Consider the following 18,411-nt stretch of genomic DNA (forward strand, 5'->3'; position numbering starts at 1 on the left):
GCGTCTTCATGCTAGCTTCTTGTCCTGTTGACAGGACCCTATTGGTCCTTGAAAACTTCATTACAGTTTTTCGGTGTTTTTGACATTTTATTACTTATTTTTGTATAGTCTCAAATTTTTATTTTAAAGATGTGGGGTACAATTCAGAATTAGGTAGATAAGTGGTGATCGTACAGGTGAAGTTTGGGCCTCCCTTTGAGAACCACTTCTCCTGGTTTGAGATCAGATACCCTTATTGATGTTATACCCTCTCCCCTGGCAGTGTTCCACTACTGCCAATTCTCTTCTTACAGTATTATGATAAATGTTCAGAATCTGCCTATGAATGAGAGCATATAATACTCAGTACTTTGTTTTTGTTAGATCATTGAGTGTTACAGACTCCAAATCCAGTAAAGTTGCTGTGAAGTCCATAATTTTGTCCTTTTTTGTGACTGTGTAATATTCCATTGTGTATACGTACCATTAAAAAAAAAAATTCAGTCCAGTTTTAATGAGCAGCATGGTTACTTCCATGTTTTTGCTATTGTGAATAATGCTGCAATAAACATATGTGTGCAAGTTTCTTTTTTGTAGAATGATTTGAGTTCCTCCAGATATACTCCCAGAAGGGAGATGCTGGATTGTATGGAAGGTCAATTTTTAGATCTTTTAGAAATTGCCATGCTGTTTTCCACAGAGGTAGTAATAATTTATACTCCCACTAACAATGCAGAAGTGGTCTCTTTTCCCTGCATCCTCTCCAGCGTCTGTTGTTTTTTGAGTTACTGATGATGGCCATCCTGACTGGAGTTAGGTGATATCTCAGTGTAATTTGCATTTCTTTGATGATTGGTGAGGCTGAGCATTTTTTCATGTATCTGTTGACTGCTCGTATGTTGTATAGTCTCAAATTTAAAGAGAAGTTGTCAGAATAGTAAAAGAAACTCCTACACACTCCTTATTCAGACTCAGCATTTATTTGAATCTTGTCCCATTTGCTTTGTCATTCTCCCTTAGAGAGAAATAAATAGAGAGAGAGAGAGAGAGAGAGAGAGAGAGAGAGAGAGAGAGAGAGAATAGTATATATAGAGGATATATGTTTATAGCATACACAACTATATTTCATAACCATTTGAGTATAAGATATGCCTATGTATTTCAGTGTATGCTTTATAAAAACAAAGATATTCTCTTTTCTTTTCTTTTTTTTTAAATAGGAGTCTCACTCTCTCTCCCAGGTTGGAATTCAGTGGCATGCTCGTGGCCACCTCAGCCTCAACCTCCTAGGCTCAGGCAGTCCTTTCATCTCAGCCTTCCAAGTAGCTGGAACCACAGGCATGCACCACCACACCCGACTAATTTTTGATTTATTGTAGAGATGAGGTCTTACCAAGTTGCCCAGGCTGATCTTAGACCCACGGTTCAGGCAATCCTCTCACTTAGGTCTCCCAAAGTGCTGGGATTATAGTTGTGAGCCACTGCACCCGGTCAGGATATTCTCTAATATAACCACAATATAATTATCAAAATTAAGAAATTTCACATTGATATAATTCTCCTAATCCACACTGCATATCCAAATTGTAGCGGTTTTCTCCATAATGCCCTTTAAAGCAACCATTAATAATATTGGGTATTCATTCATGAACCTATTGGATATTTGCTTATCGTTCTTTGGGAAATGTCTGTTCAAATAGTTTTCCAGTTTGTATTAGACTGTCTTGTTTCCTGAGTTGTAAGAGTTCTCTACATTTTCTGCCCTTCATCATATATAGGTTTGCATCCAGTGTGTGGCTCGCCTATTTGTTTTTTCAATAGTTTCCTTGATGAAATGAAATGTGAATTTGCGATGAATCTAATTTGGGCAGAGTTATGCACAAAATTCAAGGCTTCTCTTTTGGCTTTTTCTGTCCTGACTTCTCACTCCTTTTCAGCAGCTGAAGCTGCCACGAACTCATTTCTCTGGCTCTTCACACCAGAAAGGCTGGTTTTCTGTTGGTGTTTTGGTCACTCTGTTTGGCTTCACCCACCACCGGCCACAGCCTTACTGGTAGACACTCAACCCTACAATCCTTTCTTCCAAGTGTCAACCCCTTCCAGAAGCTGGTTGCTGCCAGTTCACTCTGTACTGGCATTAGGTGGTCATTTCTATAATTTCTCAGGTGTTAATAGCTGTCATGTGCAGAAGGGTTGTCTCTGGCAGGAGCTGACCGGCTATGGAGCCTGCAACATGTAACTCTGTGTAGAGAAAAGTTTTTTTTTACCAAACATCTTTATTGTAAACTGAGAGAAACTGAGAGATTAAGACATTCATCTTTATCTCAAGATGGACGTGCTTCATATCTCAGCTATCCCTCCCATCCTGGGCTGACTCTGGTGTCTGCCAGCTCCCTTGAGTCTCCTCATCGTCCACATCCTCAGAGCTCCCAGGTCTGCTGGAGCTGTCTGGGGGCCTCTAGCACCTCCCTGCACAATTGCCTTCCCTATGGGGGTTTTGGGAGCTCCCCCTTGGAGAAACTCCTTTACCCCACCCACTCTTCTTCCCACCAACCCCAAGAGATGGCCTGGGAAACTCCTCTGCTCTCTTGCTGCGAGATGCCAGTTTCAGAGGACACTCTCACTGTGTCCACGCACAGCATTTCCTTGTAGTGGTGGTCATGGTTCTGGTTTTAGGTGGGCAAGGGGATAGCGGAAAAGGTGAGAGGCTGTGGTTAGGGCAATACTAATAGTGAGACGTAGGGAAGGGAAAGAAAGTAGAAAGTCGGGGAGAAAGAAAGGCATGCAAGGCATGGAGGATGAAAGAAGCTACTGCTGAAACCATGGCGAAGCTGTCCTCACAGGCTTAACAAGAATTCTGGACAGAAATATAGTTATAATTAAGCACTCAGGCTGCACGTTGACCCACTTCTTTGTAACCGAAAGTCATGTAGCATGAGATATGTGACAATTTGCACCCCAATTGTTCCTGTAGGTAGAATCTCTGATGTTAGAATCCTAAAGTTTTGGTTAATTTTTTTTGTTTTGTTTTGTTTTTTGAGGTGGAGTCTCACTCTGTGGCCCAGGTTGGAGTTCAGTGGCACCATCACAGCTCACTGCAGCCTTGACCGGCTGGATCCTTCCACCTCAGCCTCCCTAGCGATTAGTACTACAGATGCCTGCCATCACGCTCAGGTAATTTTTAAACTTCTTGTAGAGATTTGGGATTATAGTAGTGAGCCACCATGCCTGGCAAAATCACAGGTTTTTGTTTAAGAATTGTTTAAGTAGATCCTGAATTCCAGTGGAAAAGTTGATGCCAACCAGTTTGGCACAACTGAGACCCCACAGAGGAACTGAATCAGCATGAGAATGTCACGTATTCATCTCATGTCCTGTGACCTTTTCCACTAATCAGTGATTTCCATATTTTGGCCCACTCCAAAATTCTTTTTTTTTGAGCTGGAGTCTCACTTTGTCTCCCAGGTTGGAGTGCAGTGCACACTTATGGCCGCCCCAGCGTCGACCTGCTGGGCGCTGGCGATCCTTCCACTTCAGCCTTCCAAGTAGCTGGAACTACAGACACTTGCTATCATGCCTGGCTAAACAAAATTCTTTTTTTTTTTTGAGTTGGAGTCTCACTCCATCGCCCATACTGGAGTGCTGTGGCAGGCTCCCGGCCACCACAGCCTCAACCTGCTGGGTTCTGGCAATCCTTCCACCTCAGCCTTCCAAGTAGCTGGAACTACAGGTGCGCGCTACCACACCTGGCTAATTTTGGGTTTATTGTAGAGGTGAAGTCTCGCTAAGTTGCCCTGGCGGGTCTTGAACCCACGGGCTCAGGTAATCCACTCACCTCGGCCTCCCAAAGTACTGGGATTACAGGCTAAGAGACTGAACAACAAAATTCTTAAACACCCTAGCCCCAAACTTCTCAGGGAGGTGGATTTGAGATTTCCTCCTGTTTCCTTGTTTGGCTGCCCTATGATTAAATCTCATTCTCTGCTACAACCTGATGTCTTGGCAGCATATTGGCTCGCTGTGTCGATTAGACAATGGGCCTATTACAGATACAGTGGAATCTTACTAACAAGAATACTTATATTTCTAGCCCTAAAAGTAGCATGCAACACTAGAATTCTGGAATCTCTCAAGCAAGTTTACAGACCCAGGTCCTATTGAGCTGGTCAGCCACTCTCCTCTTCAGTCACTCTTCTCTAGTCACACGAGAGTTAGTGGCCCTGAGGGTAGGCAGGGGACAATCCCCTGAGTTCGCTTCCTCTGTCCTTGTCTGCTGCTGCCACTGCCACTTACAGAGACAAGCGTCACTGCAGGGCCCACAGACAGAGGCTGCACCTTCCCTTTCTCCCCTTTGCTTTGCTTTGGGCTTGCACAGACTGCACCCCTGTCTAACCTTGACCCCCTTACCCCTGCCCCATATACTCCTTCACTCAGCTACATTCTCCTATTCCACCTTTCCACAAGGTCTCCCTGCTTTCAGTCTCTTCTAGGGCTCTCTTTGATGTCCTCTCTCCCAGAACTTTTTTAGTCTTTTTTTTTTTTTAATCCATAGTTTGGAATTCACTCATTTGACAAGTATTTCCTGAAAGCCAAGTGTGTGCCAGGCACGGTGTCTAGGGCTGGGGTTAGAGCAGGGATGCCTTCCAAGTACTTACTACTTGGACCCTGTATTATAAAGTTTGTAGTGAAGCACAGGTGGTCAGACTGCTTTGAAAATATTTGAAATGAACAAGTCATTTAAAGGCTGCTCCTTCCTTGAACATGCATCCCATGTAGCACAAGCATCCTTCTGTTTCTGACCATCGTGTCTTGACTCTTGGCATTCAGTTTCTCTGATTGTCAAATTTTCCACAATGCAATACAAACATAAGACCAATAGTTGGTCAAGGGAAATTGTGAATCTTGTAAATATTATAGAATTTCATTAAATTGAAATTACAGTTATATTGGGGGACTGCTCAAGCTTTATACAAAACTACTGACAAAGGAGGTTCTGGAAAAATTAGACTAAGTAACAGTAAGGTACAAGATAGTCAACAAATGAGTCACAGCAAGGCCTTCAAAACATAATAATTTAATTCAAAGGATGATGAAACACTCTTGGGAAAATTAAAGGCTACAAATATTTTTGTTAAAATGACAATCCTAGCTGGGCGTAGTAGCTCACGCTTGTAATCCCAGCACTTTGTGAGGCAGAGGTAAGAGTATTGCCTGAGCTTTGGGTTAAGACCAGCCTGGACAACATGGCAAGACCTCATCTTTACAAGAAATAAAGGAATTAACCAGGTTTGGTGGTATGTGCTTGTAGTTCCATTACTTGGGAGGCTGAGGGAGAAGGATCGCCTGAGCCCAGCAAGTTGAGGCTGCGGTGGCTGTGAGCTTGCCACTGCACTCCAGTCTGAGTGTGACTTCATTAAAAAAAAAAAAAGACCATCTTGATGAACACACTATATAAGTCAAATGGGAAGTGAAAGGTGTTGCATTATGCTCTCATGAAACTTTGTCAGAAAAATTATGAGACCCCTGCTGACACCATTAACATTGATGTATTCTTTATTTAGTCTAAGAATTTGATCATAGTTGCAATTTTGCATAATTAATCTTTTTAAAATACAAGGTAAAATGAACCTAGGATCATAATTTTTAATTTATCAAGGTAGACTAAATCAAACCCTGTTTTTCACTATTTACTTTGAGCTTTGGTTTCTGTTTTAACGATTTACTTTGTGTGACTTTGTGCTATTTATCTTCCAGCAAGGAGAACTTCCTGATGGGTTAATTTTTATAATTACATCTGTGAGGACCCTCAACCACCCTGAAATGAAAGTCTGTGAAGGCACTGCCGTCTCAGGCAGGATCCCAGCAAGAAACAGATGGATTCTCAAAATGGAATAATTTAAGTGCCCCTAATAATGGAATTATGTAGAAAGGTGTGTGCTGGTGTGAGAATCACCTTAGGCTGGGATGCAGTCATGAGTCAGGCTCCTTCTTAGCAGACTTGGGCTTTTTCCACCTTAATATGTCAAGCAGCACTCAGTTGGCCTCATGTCTAGGGAGCCTGTGACCGAAGACCCATTACTGTGGGCCAAAATACTGTTCTCTTGCTCCTTGAGGAATCTGAACTTGCCTTGTCCCTAATGGTTCAGTACCACCACCACTCTGGGCCCTGGTCCCATCTCCAGCAGCCCCCAGATCTGGTGAAGGGCTCTTCAGTGTTCTCCGGGCCCCCTCAGGGGGGAGATGTATTAGGGAGTGGCTGAGGTAGTTGCAAATAGTAGGTCCATTTCTCTATTTCAATTTCCCTGAGCCTTTAAGCTCTGTCCTCTACAGTGTGCCAAAGATTTCAAGCTTTTTGACCTCATTAACTCTGTACAATGAGCCAACCTGGAAGCTTATTAACCACATTCTCAGGGTTTGAGCCAACATATTAAATCTTGAATCCCAGTCTAATCTAGCTTCCCATTTGGTCAGTACTCTTAGACTCGCACGCATACTCCCAGACTCTGGCTGCAGCTGGCTGGAGCAACCTCCAACTCCATGTGTGTCGTCTCCTCCCAGGTCTCTTCTGGTTTCAACTCCTTCCACTGGTTATGTTGGTCTCAATTCTTTTTTTGTTTTTTGACTTGGAGTTTCACTCTGTCACCCAGACTGGAGTGCAGTGGCAAGTTCATGGCTACCGCAGCCTCGATCTGCTGGACTCAGGTGATCTTTCTGCCTCAGCTTTCCAAGTAGCTGGAACTACAGGCAGGCACTATCATGCCCGGCTTATTTTTTGATTTATTGTAGAGATGAGGTCTCACCAAGTTACCCAGGCTGGTCTTGAACCCCTGGGCTCAGGCAATACTCTTGCCTCGGCCTCCCAAGGTGCCGGGATTACAGGCTTGAGCCACCGTGCCCGACTGGGACTCAATTCTTTTCCAGGATCACAGGCAATGACAGGAGGTGGAGTGGGTCCTGCGGGGCGTTTGTACTTCCAAATTTTCAGTCTCTCATCCATTTCTGCCCAAGTGTCTTCATGTATCTTTCCCCTTGGATGGCCCTTCCTTGTAGGAGATTTATTAGGGTTGAGCATTTAATTGGCACCTCAATGCTGTCCCCTTAAAAATCAGGTCCCATTCTTGGCCCTCTGCACATCTGTCTCTGGACAAAAAGGGGCGAGGGAGTCTTTCAAGGTTGCCTGGGGCACTGCTGGTTCTCTGCACTTTTCTTAATTGCACGTGCATGGTTTTTAATTTCTCTTTTCCAGGGTCACAAGAAGCAAACTGGTGATAGTGCAGTCTACACAATCTCTGGTTGCCATAATGACCAAGCACCACAGCTGTGGGTCCCCATGGCTTTCCTCCTCCCATATTCCCCCTTTGCTGTTACCAAAGAGAATTTGAGGACTAGTGTTGTTGCTGCTGGCCGTAGGTAACGTGTGCCTCATTTCTGTCCAACAAGAGGGTTATCTGCAGATGAGAATACTCCAGAGTCTAATACTGGAAACTAACAAAAAGGACTGAGGTGATTTGCTCAGGGTCCCCCCCTGGCAGCCTACTTTCCATTTTATAGCACCACTGGGACTCCTAACTGGAAAAAATCTACCTGTCCTTTCTCTCAACACATGATCAGTCCCTGCTGGCCTGCAGCCAAAACCTTGACTGAAGTTCCATTATAGCTATGTGGAAGCCAGCTCTGTGTAAGGAAGGCAAATGTTAGTTCCTGCTGCTCCCCAGTGAGCAGAGGAGTATACCAATACTACTTTCATGCCCTCATGTCACCTAAAGGGGTAATCATGGTGCGTTTCCTCCCATGGGTGAATTTTTAGTGAGCTCCTAGGCAAAATTTGAAACACTTGGGAGCCATATTCAAGGGTGTGGAGGGTGGGGGAAAGAGGGGACCCAGGAGGGACATGGAGACCGGGGCCACTGCTTTGTGGAGCTTCAGACTACAAGGGGGAATTTCTATGGGATGAAGATTTTGCCCTTTCTTCAACAAATTGTGGGAAGAAAAAAATGCATGCATACAAACAACATACATACATATGTGTGTGTATATATATGAGGGTGCCAAAAATGTATACACATATACATTTTAAGTGTTAATTTTATGTATTACTTTTTGAAGTTGAATTAAATTATGATAGCAATGTGTAGTATGATGTTTGTTCATCCATGCTTCTGCCATTTTGACTGTCCTGCCTGTGGCATGGTGATGCTAGCATTCATTTGATTAATGCCATCTTTTGAGCAAATATCATACTTGAAATGTGTATACTTTTTCGGCACCCCAGTATATGTAGTTTTAAAGTCATGGAATCATCTTCCTGTCTTGCCTTTAAGCAAATCTGATATGAACACCTGACCCTCGACTTCAAAAGGCTGTTCTTTTTATTGAATTTACAGTGGTGTTCCTTTACAAAGTCAAGTTTTCTTAGAGCAATGGTTCTCCACTTGAATGGCACCAGAATCACCTGGAGAGCTTGTTAAGTCACAGATGGCTGGGCTGTATCCCAAGATCTGATTCAGTGAGTTTGGGCGAGGCCTGAGAACGAGCATTTTTAGCAAGTTCCCAGAGTATGCAGATGATGCCGGTCCCAGAGCCACGTTTTAAGAACCACTTGGTCAAGTCCAAAGGTTGATAAGTTCCAAGTGGCAGATTCAAGCACCAGCTTCAAAGCTAGGTAGCTTTATGATCTCTGTATGTTATGCAATTTCTTCATTATAAATCTCAGAGGTTGCCCTGAGGATTGCATGAGCTAATACAGGTAATACAATGAATACAACACCTTCACATAGGAAGCCCTTCCATGGTAGTTACTGGTGCTGTATGATTAAATCCTCTCAAGTTCACTTTATATACTTGAGATTCAGAGTACTTCTGCTGAGTAAAATAGATTTATTTGAAAACGGTTTTCTATTCATAGAATTTGAATTTTTAAGAGTATGTAAAACTGAGTACACTAAATTACTGAGTTTTACTGCCTTTTACAAATACGATGGAAAAATATTTTTCATAAATGACACAAAGTTATTGTTAGGTTACACTCCCAGTGGGGACTCTGCAATGTTAGATCAGGCTCGCCGGAGGTGTGGGTGTCTGGTGAGTGATCCAGTGCTGCCACAGAAGTTAGATGGGAAAATATAGTTTATTTAAAAACTAAACTAGGCCAGGCTCAGTGGCTCAGCCTGTAATCCCAGCACTTTGGGAGGTTGAGGCGAGTGGATTGCCTGAGCCCATGGAGTTGAAACCAGCCCGGGCAACTTGGTGAGGCTTCATGTCTACAATAAATCAAAAATTAGCCAGGCGTGGTAATGCGCACCTACAGTTCTGGCTACTTGTTAGGCTGAGGCAGAAGGATCGCCAGAGCCCAGCAGGTCGACGCTGGGGTGGCCGTGAGTGAGTGTGCCACTGCACTCCAGCCAGGGCGACAGAGTAAGACTCCAACCTCACCCCCACCAAAAAAAAAACACAAAAAACTACATTAGAAAGAGAGAGAGAAAAAGAGGGAAAATCACTTCCCCAAGGTAGGAGAGGGGGCCAAAGCTTAAGAAAACATGGCCTGGCCATAGCTCAAAGAGCACGTGGCCACATCATAGCTTAGGAAGGCAATGGTGACTGGTTGCTGGTGACTGAATCCTTTTAATCCTTCCCTTCAATGGAAGAAGGTCATTAAGGTGGTTGGGTGTGGTCTGTTCTACCTCACCACAAAGGGGTATTTAAGTGTAGGTACTGACGTCAGGTGATAGACAGCAGGCAGATGGGTGAGTTAGTCACATGATTGCTGCCATTGTGATGGGCTAGATGGGAGGAGACAAGGGGAAGGGTTTTTTCAGCAAGAGACCTGGCAGACATTTCCTATCCACAAGCTCCTGAGAAAAAAGGTGGTCTTATTATCATTTCCATGGCTTTGGCCAGCTATGGGGTGATCTTTGACTCTTGGTCTTTGACAAGGAACCTGAAAATTTCTTAGAGATTATTATGCTAAACTATGAATTGAAAGGTTGGGCTGTCCTTGTCTCTGATGGAGATTTGCTGAGGGGGTGGGGAAGGCTGCCAGCTTGGCCTGCAGTAAAATATCTGAAAGCTTCCTAAAGCCTGCTTATTGAAAATTTGTCTGTCTAACCTGTGCTAGATTCAAAGCGTGTCAGTCTAAACAAAAATGGTTATGCTGAAGCAAAATGTGAACTACGTTTATTCTAAGTTTCTCGGGCTCCCTCCTTTCAGTTATAAACTTTGACAAATAACAGGATATAATAATATCCTGAAGAGTGTTATAACTGGACTATATTAGTTTTATCATCACAATAAAAACAACTACTGAAATAAAATGATGAGCAGTTATACTCAGTATTATTTTATTCATTTTTTTTTTTTGAATTGGAGTCTCACTCTGTCACCCAGACTGGAATGCAGTGGCCCCTCCTGGCCACTGCAGCCTCTACCTGTTGGGCTCCAGCAATCCTTCCGCCTCAGCCTTCCAAGTAGCTGGGACTACAGGCGTGTGCTACCACGCCCGGCTGATTTTTGATTTATTGTAGAGATGAGGTCTCGCCAAGTTGCCCAGGCAGGTTGCGAACCCGCGGGCTCAGGCAATCCACTCACCTCAGCCTCCCAAAGCGCAGGATTATAGGCTGAGCCACAGAGGCTGGCCTTTAATTCATTTTTAATATGATCACAATTTATGAAACGGGAACTCTGACAGAAACACTATTTGGAGTTGGGCTTGGGCGGGAGTGGGAGTGAGCAGGTGGAAGAATGGGTAACCCATGTTGCATCCCAGCAACATCATAGCAAGGTATGTATGTGTGTAAATAATAGGAAGGCACACAAAGAGGGAATTAAGGGAGGTGTGTGGAAGACGGACTGGGGGGTGGGTGTTGGCCAACATATGAAGGAACCAGCATGGAGCTCATGTAATTACAACCCTGAACCTTCTGGGCCACTTCAAAACACGGTTCTTGCATTGTGGGAACCTGGTGATAGTGTCACTCCCATTGGGTGCTCCAAAAATAGACAACGCAGAAATTAAGAAAATCACTCAAGTGCTATGACCATTCTAGAGATATATGCAAATGCTCCATCCATGATGCCAGCCTGAGTTCAGGGAACATTAACTTCTCTGTGCCTCACCAGGCAGGAGATATGGGTGTGTATGACAAGGACTGGCCCTTGACCAGGCCCAGGGGAAGCCCTTGGGACATTGCTACCAGTACCCTAAAAGCCCACTTTAATTTCAGAACATCACAAATATATCAACTTTACTGAAGTACATTTTGTAGACAATAAAACACTCAGTTCAATGAGCTTTGGTAAATGTATGCAACCATTTGACCACCCCACAATCAACATACAGAATTCCTCTACCCTAAAAAGATTTTTATGCCTATTTGACGTCAATTCCCCCTACTCCAAGCACTAAGCAGCTGCTGTTCTGCTTTCTGTCACCGTAGATTAGATCTCTTTTAAAACGTTTTATATAAATAGAATCATGCAGTACATACTCTTGTTTCTGACTGCTTTAGCTCAGCATAATGTTTTCATTCATATAGTTGCTTGTCTCAATAGTTTATTGCTTTGTATTGCTGAATAAGTAGTATTCTATTCTATGGTAATAGATCTGTTCACATTTGGTGGCCATTTGGGTTGTTTTCAGTTTTTGGTAATTTTGAATAAACTATGTATTGAAATTTACTTTTTCCATATGAATATTCACTTTTTCTAGCACCATTTGTTGAAAGGCTATTTTTTCTCCAATAGACTGCCTTAAAATCTTTGTAAAAAATCTTTGTAAAAAAAATTTATGTGTGGGTAGTTTCTAGGTGATCCTTCTGCCTCAACCTCCTTAGTAGCTGGGATACAGGTTTGTGCCACCACCCCCGGCTTATTTTTTGATTTTTTTTTTTTTTTTTTTTTTGTAGAGACAAGATCTCACTATGTTGCCCAGGTTAGTCTTGACCTCCTAGACTCAAGCAATCCTCCTACCTCGGCCTCCCAAAGTACTGGGATTATAGGCGTGAGCCACTGTTTGCAGCCTAATTTCTTATATTTAAATCTTCAATTTTTTTAAATAAGGCATAAGGATGAATCCAACCTTCTTTTCCCCAGATGTGACCCAATTGTCTCAGCATCATTTATTTAACCCTTTATCTCCCTCACTGATATGATGCCTACTTTACCATATGTAAACAGCCATACATCTTAGGGCCTATTCCTGGTCTGTTTATATCTTTAACCTTTCTATTGTAGAATTATGCCTAAAATCCACTGGGGTTAATTTCCCCTTTCTCCCATTACTTTTCTTGGATTTTCTTAGCTATTCCTAGATGTTTGCTTCAGATCCACTCATCCTACCCTAGAAAGTCCTTTTTATGATTTGACTGAGATTGTGATCATTTTGTGGAACAATTTGGGGCAAGTGGCAGCTCTGTGATGTCGAATGCCTATCCAAGAACACAGAGTGCCTTTTTACCCATCCCTGTCCTCTTCTGTGTCCCTCAGTGGTATTTTAAGGTTTTTCTCAGTTCTTGCGAGAGTATTATTCCCAGGCATTCTATGTTCCATTGTCATTGCCTTTAATTGGGCTATTTCCTGTCAGATCTCCTAGTGATGACAGCTATTGATGTGTGAATTTTAGATGTGTGGTATTAGTATTTCAGTGACTTTCTTGGGCCTCCAAGTATGTGGTCCTGACACTTGCAGATCCTGACAATTGGCTTTCAACTCTTGGGCTGGAGGGAGACAAGGCTTCTATTGCAGGTAAGCAGATGGCTATTGTTACCCCATCCTTGTTCTTCATGGCTTCATGTCCTGATTTTGAGACCTGAAAAAGTGAGAAGGAACAGTGAAACCTATTTGTAGGAGTTGGTGAGCGCTGGAGGAAGCCAGAAGCCAAAGTGGGGCTTCCAGAGGAGAGACCCCAGTGAGGCTCTGCATCGTGAGTTCTGGCAGCTCTGGGAGCAATGCCTGGTGGTCTGTGGTGGGGGCCTGGACTTTTCTCAATGGGCAGGCCAGCAAGACCAATTGAGGCCTTTTGAATCAAGGGACTGAAGGCAGTGGGCTCTGTGAGGGAACTCGGGTGACTGTGGAAGGCAAGCTGCTTCTTGAGCTCCCCCCACTCCCCAAAGCTATCCTTGGGACTCCTGAACACAATAGGGGAGTGGAAAAAGAGAAGTTTGCGACACTTAGCAAGGAATGCTTGCAGGAACCTATTCTTCCCCCCTAGGCTGGAAGTGGGAGTGATACAGAAACCCACCGTTGTCTGTCCATATTGCAACAACCCTGAGTGTTTAAGTGGGCTTGCACGCACCTACATTCCTGAGAATTAGCAAAGGAAGGAAAAATATTCCCTTTCCTTTTCTCCTATACATTCCCGTTAAGTCACCTCAAGAAACCCTTAACCCCCTACAGACTGCACTCACTCAACTAAGAGAAATGAATCCCTACTCACTCCCTTTTATCAGTGGTTATAGATTTGAAAATATAGCACCCATGTAACCATGGGTCTTGTAATTTATATAACTGTTTGCATGTTATAATTACTAATTAACAATATGTTGTAGTGAATAATGTTTTACTTTGCAATAGGCTCTGTTAACTCCCTTACTCTATGGCAAGCTCATTCAACTCTTCAGTCTGGTGCTACTGATAACACTCTGAGCTAACTTTTGGTAACCGGAGCCAGGAAATGTGAACCATAATGTTATTATTGACTAAATGAGGCTGTAACTTAAGTTCTATACAATGCACTGCCAGTCACGTAGTCAATGAATAGGTACCAGCAACCCTAAACTTATAAAAACGAACTGTGGAAACTCAGGGGCAAGCAGATTGGTTCCAGAAATGCCAGGAACAAGATTCTGTCTCCCTGAATTTTGAATTTAGAAATAAATTCTTTCTGCCAGTTCTCTGCTTCTCGATTTATTGGCATCGAGAGATAGCAGCTGAGCTATTACTCGGACCATAACAGGAACACATTTGGGTTCTCACATCCTTCCTTTACTTTAATGTTTGAAAGTAAGTACACACACATACACACAAGTCAGGAGAGGCAGTGGGCACCTTTAACAGGTTCAGCTGATGGCGCCTCTGAGGTAGTCTGGACACAGACTATTTCCCCCTGTATCTGGCTTTGTTCTTCCCCCTCTCTCAGGGAGCAGCCTTTGGCCAAGGCTGATCTCTGAAAGATATGCATATTCCCAGTAATGAGTCACAGGATAAAGATGATCCAGCAGAACTGAAAACAATGTAGTCATCATCGTTAATCAATGTAATTGTAAACACCATATAGCAATTTGAATAATTAATTTGATGGCTTATAAAACTCTTTCATGTACTGTCCCAAGGCACGAACTCTTCACCCACCAGCCATCAGTGCCTCCTGTAAGTTCTAGTAAACCAATGTCTTTCCCTGTTGGACCTCTGGGTGACTTCTTTTAATAGGTAAACATTCAGATTTGGAGTTAACGTGTTACAGCGCCACAGGCCTTCCACTGAACTGCACAACCTGCCTCACATTCAGCCCTCAGAGGTATGCAGCTGTTCATGTTTATGGAGGAGGAGATGATGTGGCAGAAAGGGGGATTGGTAGCAGTTAAAAGTATTTCCTTTTGAAGCCAAGTGGCAAGCTCTAAAGACCCGCCAGGCTGGTTTTGTTTGAAAAGGCCAAGCCGGGCTCGGTGGCTCAACCTGTAATCCTGTACTTTGGGAGGCTGAGGTGAGTGGATTGCCTGAGCACGCAGGTTCGAGACCCGCCTGGGCAACTTGGCGAGACCTCATCTCTACAATAAATTAAAAGCTAGCAAGGCGTGACAGCATGCACCTGTAGTTCCAGCTACTTGGAAGGCTGAGGTGGAAGGATTGCTGGAGCCCAGCAGGTCGAGGCTGTGGTGGCCGGGAGTAGCCACAGCACTCTAGTCTGGGCGACAGAGTGAGACTCCAACTCAAAAAAAAAAAAGAAAGACCTGATTTTTCTGAACACCACCTTGTAAATTCCAAAGGAAATGTGTAATCGCTCAACACAACCCCCGTCCCTTACCTAAACGAAGGTATAAGACCCTGCTTCTCCCATTCTGCGGGGCTCGATTTGGACGCATTAGCCCCTTGAGCCCACTGGTACAGCCAGCGTTAGTAAAGTGCCACTTCCTATAATAGTCTCGGTGTCACAATCTCTCTGTCTTCCCACTACAGAGACACACATCAATAAGGGTACCAGATCTCAAACCAGGCAAAATGGGGACCAAAGGATGGCCCAAACTTTACCTGTATTCTGTCCAGTTGGATACTTCATCTTGAATTGTACCACACATCTTTAAAATAAAATGTAAATTAAAAAAATGTTTATACAAACGATTTTTATGCACTTGACTAGTTTCCTGTGGTGGCCATAACAAAGTACACAGACCAGACAGTATAAACGAGGAATACATTGTCTCTCATCCTGAAGGGTGGAAGTCCAACATCAAGGTGTGGGAGGACTTGCTCCTCTGAGGCCTCTCTCCTTGGTGTGTAGATGGAGTCTCCTCCCTGTGTTCTCAAAAGGTCATCCTCTGTGTATGTCTGTGTCCTCATCTTCTCTTCTTACAAGGACACCAGTCAGATGGGGTCAGGAATCACCCTTGTGACCTCATTTTACCTTAATTGCCTCTGTAAAGACCCTATCTCCAAATACAGTCACATTCTGAGCTATTGGGGTTAGGTCTCTAGCATATTTGGTGGGTGGAAAGCCCAGGTTCCATAGGTAATCCAGCCCCTAAATTCCTCCCCAGGCATTCCGGGGGACCCGGAGACCTCTCGGACTTTTTGACTGTCCACTTGATACCATCATTTTCCTTTTCCTGACCTCTGCAGAATTGTCTGCTGGTTGAATTGGAGGGGAGACACACAATTTAGCCCATAACACGCACCAATATAAATCATATCTTTTTAAAAAAATCTCAAATTTGGTTCTAAATAAAACTTGCTTTGGTGGAAAACGCTGAGGGCTCTTCTCAGATGAATACAGCTGGAGTATTTGCTGGGCTGTGGCCTGGCTCCCGGGCCCCAGGCCTGCTCCTAAACTCTGCACCCTCACAGCTTGCAGCCTTGAGACAAGCACTGGTTCAGGTGTTAGTTCCTTTGTTGCTCAGCTGGAGGACACTCCTCCTTCAGTTTCTCACCCCTTTCTGTCTTTTCCAACAGCAAAGTTGGGGGGGGGCATTAGGTTACAAGGTTCACCAAAACAACATTAGCATCTGCTCAGCCTCAGGGGATGCAAACAAAACAAGAAGCAGAGTTCCATTTCAGGCTTGTTTTCATTAAGCACACAAGTCAGGAAGTCAACAAGACACTATGGGTAGGGGCGTGGGTTGGGGCAGCCATGGTGACAGGCCATCCATTCCCAGATGATGTCAGCAGGGGTCAGACTCGCCTCATAAACACTGAAGAAGAATACATGCCTCCAAGGAGCCTTTTTTCCCCGTTTCTTTTTTTCTTATTAGTTCATAGATTTGAAAACGTACACCTAATCATGACAAACTTCCACAAGGCACTTTCTTCTCTGAACTTCTCCAGCACCTCTGGTCCCCCATGGTTCACTCCTTATAATGGGTGGTTTATTCTGGAAACTACTAGTGACAGAACTGGGATTTTCTGCTATTGCAATGGAAGGGGGTCTAGGCAGAACCAGAAAAATAAAATATAAAGAAAACAGTGTTTCTTACACACTAGACTTTGAGATACGAAATTCAAACCTGTCTCATTTTGCAAGACGTACCAAGGGTGTGAGATCCAAAACCTCATCCCTGAGAAGGTAAATCCAGAGACACTTTACAGACTGAATAAGTGACCACTGTTTAACTTCCGTTCCCTTGTTTTGCAAAATTTAAACTCATTCTCATGATTAGCAAGTGCGACCCTGGGGTATACAGGAGAGAACACAGAGGGAGGATGCCACCTGAACACATACAAGCTGAAAAGATGGAGCAAGCTGTTAAGTGCCCAGAGTTGGGCATATTCATCGCAGGAAGTACTGTCCACCTGCCCACCCCCATCCCAACAAATCCATCTGTTTCCCAATCATCTGTTCTTCTTTATGTATGGATACAGGGCAATTACATCACTAGTAAAACAAAACAAGGGACGAACAAATATGTCTTTCTCTCAGGAGACAGTGCATGGCTATACCCGTGAGGAGCCTTTTGCTGGGTTCACATGGGCTGGTTACCTCTGAGCTTTCCTTCTGCAAGAGCTCCCCTCATGTTTTTCTCCCCAGCTTGCCTGGTCACCATCAGGAATGGCGAACACGGAGTACTGGGCTTTCCTGTACAGTAAGTCCCCTACATACAAACCCTCAAGTTGTGAACTTTCAGAGACGGGAAAGTGTGTTCGCATGTCCAATCACACAAGTTAGTTCACATGTCTGGTGTCACATGCATGCATCCTCTACAAGTGGTTGTGTTTTTGTGTACTTTACTGTACAGTACTGTATAGAGCACAGTAGTACAGTATCTTTATGTCAAGTCCAGGATGTCCAGAAGCAAGAGAAAAAGCAGCGGTGATGTAGCTGGTATTATATAGCTGATTGTGTTAGTTGGGTACCTAGGCTCACTTTGCCGTACTTACGAACAAATTGGACTATGAATGTGCTCTTGGATTGGAACTCATTCATAGGCAGGGTATGTGCTGTTTTGTTCTATAAAAGACAGAATCCAGCCACAGTCCCACACTGCAATAGTGAAATCATATCTGAATTGGAATGGGAGGCTGATCGATTTTCACTGCACCATGGTGGGATCTCTGCCTGCCGGATGAGGCACCCCACACACAGCTGTGGGGGCAAGTGCTAGGGGACAGGGGGATGGGAGGACACCACTGGGGAGACCCCATTGATGGCTGGACCAGCTTCCTAAAAGTCACCATCATGGGTCGATTCCACTTTGCTGGTAGCCCTTCTGGTTACTCATTAAGTATGGGGTGCTCACTCCTGCCTTTTGCAAAATCCCCTCCTCCCTCCACTTGATCAGAAGCAAGAAGCCAAAAAAGACCTGTGACAAGGGGAGCATCTCAAATCCTTACACCCAGGATTCTACATGAGCAGCCCTGATGTGCTTGGAAGGATGGGGGTATGGCAGGCTGAAAAAAGGGCCGCCAACAATGTCCACATCCTATTTCCCAGGACCTGGGAATATGTTACCTTATGTGGCAAAAGGGATTTTGCAGGTGTGGATAAGTTAAGAACTTTGAGATGAGGAATTATCCTGGATTATTGGGGTGGGCCCAATGTTATCAAGAGGGTTCTTGTAAGAGGGAAGCAGGTGGGTCAGAGGCAGAAGACAATGTGACAGCAGAGGCAGAGGCCAGAAAGCGTGTGGAGGCTGCTGAGCTTTTGTCCCTGAGGATGGAGGAAGAGGCCACAGTTGTAGATGGGGATACAGGCAGTCTCTAAAAACTGAAAAAGGCCAGGAAAAGGATCCT

Source organism: Carlito syrichta, unplaced genomic scaffold (assembly GCF_000164805.1).
Source record: "Carlito syrichta isolate Samal-C Ts95f unplaced genomic scaffold, Tarsius_syrichta-2.0.1 Scaffold313176, whole genome shotgun sequence".
Classification (NCBI taxonomy): Eukaryota; Metazoa; Chordata; class Mammalia; order Primates; family Tarsiidae; genus Carlito; species Carlito syrichta.